The following is a 6,704-nucleotide window of genomic DNA, read 5'->3' on the forward strand; positions in this document are numbered from 1 at the left end:
CGCAACATATATATATATATATATATATATATATATATATATATATATATATATATACAGTATATAATACTTTTTTATAAATAATATATAGCTTACTTTTAAATTATTTGGAATCGAACTGAAGCCAGTATTTACTATTTTCATCTATTTTCACCATTGAGTTGCAATATGGTTTCCTCTAGGTGAAAAGGGCTCCACATTCTGATTGGTGGATAGCTGGACCTATACACCAATCACAGAAAACTGAAGTAGTCGTGTGAATTCCCGAACGTGCGATCAGATCTGAATGAGCCCCTCTGGCACTACCGCCGGAACCTTTGTTCCCTGGTGCACTTACGCCGTTTCCTGAATGCCAATGGGAAGAGAGCACCGCTGAGGAGTAAGGGACAAACTTGATGGACAAGGTAGTAGGCAGAGCTGGAATAGGCCCGCAGCTCAGAGGGAGGACCTAATACACCCCCGCTTACATCTGCCCAGTAGTGATTGGTAGTTTTACAGAAACAGTGTTCAATGTTTCACCTTACCTCATACACTTTCTGGCCGCCATATCAGTGAGGTGTTAGCCAGGTCGGCATAGCTGGAGGCGTGGCTTAACTTAACATAGCAAAAGGGGCATGGCTTGTTGATCATCTCCACCATGCCCCCCTGCTATGCAATGCCAAGATTAACGGTATTGTACATTAGAGGGCGTGGCTATAATGACATCATTCAGTGTTCATTTCATCATCGATGGCTTTTAAGAGGCCATTTGCCATTTTATCTTTTGTCCCCAGAACCAGGGGCACAAAATTTAGCACCATTCCCCTTAGCACTGATGGGTGTAAACTCTTTCAATGTTAACCACCAATGGCACCATCGATGGTGACCATCGATGTTTAAACCCACCAATTGGCCATCCTTAGGATAAAAAATAAGTGAGATTTCTGTATAATTGAGAAAAGTCAATTAGTCACATTGTTATGTTGGATATGTGATACCAAGCAGAGGAAATGTTTTACATACAGGTGTGAGCAAGAATCAAGTACCGTAACACACTAATCTGCCCAGGTGCATGTCGCTGAGGACTGAATATTCAGTTACAGAGAATATAACTATTTCCACCATAACGTGGCAGAGAAATATGAATAATATAATATATAGTTGCAAAAAGTTTTACAATCAGTTGGGCATTGTCTTTATAAGAAACAAAAAACAAATCAATATCTCCTTTAATTGACATGTATTACAAATACAATCACGAGGCCTTATGTGAAGATCCCAGAGGTCCAATGTCGACCTTTAATCGCTAATGTAATAAACCCTGTGTGTGACAAGCACCACCCTGCGACTACTTACAGTATAATAATAACAGCTGTTTATTGGGAAACCGGAACCGGTGCCTTGCAAAAGATAACTTAAGGATAAGGAAGGAGGTTCCTGTCATTATACAGAGACCGACGCCAAATCAGCACCGTAGGCAGGAAACAGCGAGAGCATTAACGCCATATAAAGCACCAATCAATTCACATTTATGGCAGGAGTGGGCAATAAAAAAACAATTACTACAATTAAAAGTACTACTGTACGTACTGAAAGCAAGTATAAGACATACATGACACCATGGGGGTAATTCAAACCTGAATCGCAGGCCAGCTTTGTTCTTAAAATGGGTAAAACCATGCTGCACTGCTGGTGAGGCAGATGTAACATGTGCAGAGAGTTAGATTTGGGTGAGTTATTTTGTTTCTGTCCAGGGAAAATACTGGCTGCTTTATTCTTACACTGAATTTAGATTTGAGTTTGAACACATCCCAAATGTAACTCTCTCTGCACATGTTACATCTGCCCCCCCCCCCCCTGCAGTGCAGCATGGCTTTGTTCATTAAAGGAGTTTGTGCAAACCAGCCAGAATAACCCCCAACCCCCCAAGTGAGCATGTCACCTATGTATGACTGTAATGATCATTGTAAAAGGGACAAAAGCAAACTTTTTATTCAAAGGTTGTGGTTATTTTTTAATATAGAGAATCAGAAAATAATAATTGAAATAAACTCGGGCTGGTTTGCAAAATCAAACTCCTTTAATGGACAAAACTATGCTGCACTGCAGGTGTCGAAGATGTAACAAGTGCAGAGAGAGTTAGATTTGGGTGGGATGTGTTCAAACTGAAATCTAAATTGCAGTGTAAGAATAAAGCAGCCAGTATTTACCCTGCACAGAAACAAAATAACTAGCCCAAATCTAACTCTCTCTATACATGTTACTTCTGCCCCACCTGCAGCGCAGTCTGGTTTTGTCCATTAAAGAAGGAGTTTTGTTTTGCAAACCAACGAGGATCACCCTCACGTTCTGCTGCAAGAATGGATGCCAGTCCTGCAATACTTACCACTGCTCATTCCGATTGAGATCCTGGAGGCGCACTGGACACAAAGCTGGAGGGGACTTCCTTACTGCACGTCTCATCTGTCAGAGATACAGCAACATCATTAATCTATATTTGGGTAATTTTCTTTAATGCCAATATATATAGAACACACAAAGAATGGTTCAGGTATTGCACTAATGATACAAAACACAAAAATGTGGTGTGATCCTCGTAGCGCTCACAATTTTTAACACATAAAAAAGGTAGAATAATAAAACATGGTAATAGGAAAACAGTAGTTACGTGGTCATATGTCTCATACGTTCCAGGTATGGAATGTGTACCATCCGCAATTCAAGGATGATTCGTACATAAAAAGAAAAAGAGGGCACATATAGTGTGATTTGCTTTTTAAAAAGTTCACAAAGGGTCAGCAGTTCCCAAAAGGACACAAATGAGGTTCTCCTTTGTGTGGTGTTGTTATTCTTTTATGGGTTCACCTCCTGTGTCAGTAGTAATGGATAGTGCTTACAGTAAGCTTACATTCAAACAGGTGGTATAAAACACATCAAGGTATCTTTCAAACGCTCACTTGTATGCTTACATAATCCTCGTAGTGGATCCTCATGTAACGGTTTCTTTTCCAATAAGATCACATCCAGGCAGAAAAATTTAAAAAAATGTTGAAAATTTATTTTAGAATAAAATAGTAAAAAAAGGGAGGGACTAGTTTGATAACAAATACAATTCAAATAGTCTCCTCCAGCATCATTAAACACCAACGCGTTTCAACAGTATCTGTCTTTGTCAAGGTGTCACACCTTGACAAAGACAGATACTGTTGAAACGCGTTGGTGTTTAATGATGCTGGAGGAGACTATTTGAATTGTATTTGTTATCAAACTAGTCCCTCCCTTTTTTTACTATTTTATTCTAAAATAAATTTTCAACATTTTTTTAAATTTTTCTGCCTGGATGTGATCTTATTGGAAAAGAAACCGTTACATGAGGATCCACTACGAGGATTATGTAAGCATACAAGTGAGCGTTTGAAAGATACCTTGATGTGTTTTATACCACCTGTTTGAATGTAAGCTTACTGTAAGCACTATCCATTACTACTGACACAGGAGGTGAACCCATAAAAGAATAACAACACCACACAAAGGAGAACCTCATTTGTGTCCTTTTGGGAACTGCTGACCCTTTGTGAACTTTTTAAAAAGCAAATCACACTATATGTGCCCTCTTTTTCTTTTTATGTACGAATCATCCTTGAATTGCGGATGGTACACATTCCATACCTGGAACGTATGAGACATATGACCACGTAACTACTGTTTTCCTATTACCATGTTTTATTATTTTACCTTTTTTATGTGTTAAAAATTGTGAGCGCTACGAGGATCACACCACATTTTTGTGTTTTGTATAATTTGTGTAGAGGGACCGAACTATCCCTCATTGTGGTTTGTAATCTTCATTGCTGCTCTAGGCGCAGTCGCTACAGTGGAGAAAAAAAGTTTTCTGTATATCAGGTATTGCACTAGTCTAACGGCGAGCCGCAACTTCAAAACGTTTCTCCTGTTAGTGAGAAACACAGAGTAAACACAGAAGGGGGGGTTGTCAGGAGTGCGCTCTAGTGGTACCACCTAGCATGTAAGTATCACAATCATTCATTTTCTGAAGTGGAATTCGGGTGTTCAACAATGCAACGTAGACTTCGTTCAAAACGTAATTCTTTATTTAAGAACCCCCAACGTGTTTCGTCAACACGACTTCATCAGGGGCAATGCAATATGAAAGGTATATAGCAAGAAGGTATTCCTTATATCGAACAGTGTTTTAAAATCAATAAAATGTAGTAGGGGCTGATTCCCTGGGGTAAATCTGTACCCTTTAGAAGGAACAGTGTCGGTACCCTCTATAAGGAACAGTAAATCCGTATCTATAGGCTACGATGAGCCACGCTAGTGGATAATCTTTTAGGAGTTTCAAATTTCCCAATCACAAAGTAACCACAATGGGGATATAGTAGTTAACACCACTGCAATCTGAGAGCGCTGTTCCTTATGTGTCTCTTATGCAGGGCTATTTTTCTGCAGGCAGAGCCGGCCCTAGCCTAAATGACGCCCTAGGCAAGATTTTGGCTGGTGCCCCCTAGCACCGCCACTAGTTCCGCCTCTGACCCTGCTCCCCTTTCCCAGCACCATCAACCCTCATCATAGCAGTCATCATTTTGGTGCTCATGCGATGGTGTCCCTTATTCACGTTACATCACACAGTAGTACCACTTTACCTTGAGTCCTGGGCAGAGGAGAAGAGCTGCAGCTGCTGCTGTCACTTAAGGGGAGGGGGCCCGGGGCCCCCACTAGGCCCTCCCATCAGACTTTGGCCTGGGTAATTTGTACCCCCTACCCCTTTTTCTCGGCACCCCTGATAATACCACACAGTAATGCCCCTTTCACATGACACATTATTAATGTCCTTATAACCATAATGCCCCTTACACATTATGCCAACCTTTATTAATGCCCTTCATACACATAATGACACATAATGCCCCTTACACATATGTTGCACATTATTAATGCCCTTATACACATGACACACATAATGCCTGTTACACATGTCGCACATTTTTAATGCATTTATACATGACACACATAATGCCCCTTACACATATGCCGAACACTATTATACAACCAACCCACCCGCAGACAGCACTCGCACAGCCGCTAACACTGTGACCTCTGCCTCAGCTTGGATACCCCATGTTTCCCCATACATCTTGCCTCAATAGGCCATGCAGCTCCTGGCCAGTTCTGCTAACGTTGGGTGCCTTTTTTGCTGAAAATTCGTCTTATTTGCATTGTTATGACCAGCACACACAAGGAGCTTCCAATGATTAAAATGATATGCGGCATGCCTATATTTTGTGTGCGACTGTGGCTGTACCTGCATACGGAATGCTATATTACAGTGATTTCCAGGAATACACTATTTCATATACAGATGCAGCCTCACTCACACACAGAATATAGGCATGCTGCATATCATTTTAATCAGCAGCTGCTGATGCCCCTAGGCATTCCAAATGCCCTAGGCAATTGCCTAGTTTGCCTATGCCTAAGGCAGGCCCTGCCTGCAGGCTCCAGCAGGAACTGAGGCCCTTATTCTAGTTCACTCTTTCTGACAAAATCTTTCTTAGATGGACAAAACCATGTGCACTGCAGGTGGGGCAGATGTTACTTGTGCAGAGATAATTAGATTTGGGTGGGATTTTACTTCAAAGTGAGATCTATATTGCAGTGTAAAAATAAAGCAGCCAGTATTTACCCTGAACAGAAACAAAATAACTCACCCAAATCTAATTCTCTCTGCACATTTTAAATCTGCCCCCCTGCAGTGCACATGGTGTTGTCCATCTAAAAAATATTTTGTCAGAAAGAGTGAACTAGAATAAGGGCCTCAGTTCCTGCTGGAGCCTGCTAAAAAATAGGCCTGCTCTTACTGTATGTGTCTCTCACACACATCCTTTGGTGCTGTCATCCCTTGGAATAGACAGAGCTAGTGACGGCCTGCACTGACTGGATGAGCTCTGTATTCTTCAGGATATACTGTAATCCTGCCCCGGGCCCAATTTCAGGGGTAATAACACGTCACTTACCGCTAAGTGCCGGATGTACAGTCATTTCAGCCACCGGACGCTAAATATTTGCTTTGCTTAACTGCAAATGCTATTACAGCTCTGAAGGCTAGTTATAAATATATATAGAGATGAAATATAATACATAGATTTATTAATGCTGTGTCCGTTACCCCTTTACTGCATAATATAGGTGACATATCCTGCCATGGGGTCTCCTGTCCTGGAAGATGACTTATGGGGCAAAGAGTAAGCGTAAGGTGACATGAGGGAGATTGCTAAACGAATGAGGGAGAGAGGGAGATTGCTGCTATGTCAGGGAGTCTCCTGCAGAATGCAGGAGGGGAGGTAACTGTGATGTAATAGTGTAATGTGGGCTAGGTGACATGGGGGAGATTGCTAGACTAATGAGGGAGATTGCTGCTATGTCAGGGAGTCTCCTGCAGAATGCAGGAGGGGAGGTAACTATGCTGTAACAGTGTAATATGGGCTAGGTGACATGAGGGAGATTGCTAGACTAATAAGGGAGAAAGGGAGATTGCTGCTATTTCAGGGAGTCTCCTGCACAATATAGGAGGGGAGGTAACTATGATGTAACAGTGTAATGTGAGCTAGGTGACATGAGGGAGATTACTAGACTAATAAGGGAGAGAGGGAGATTGCTGCCATGTCAGGGAGTTTCCTGCAGAATGCAGGAGGGGAGATAACTAT

Source organism: Crinia signifera, chromosome 3, assembly GCF_055691185.1.
Source record: "Crinia signifera chromosome 3, ASM5569118v1, whole genome shotgun sequence".
In the NCBI taxonomy this organism is placed as follows: Eukaryota; Metazoa; Chordata; class Amphibia; order Anura; family Myobatrachidae; genus Crinia; species Crinia signifera.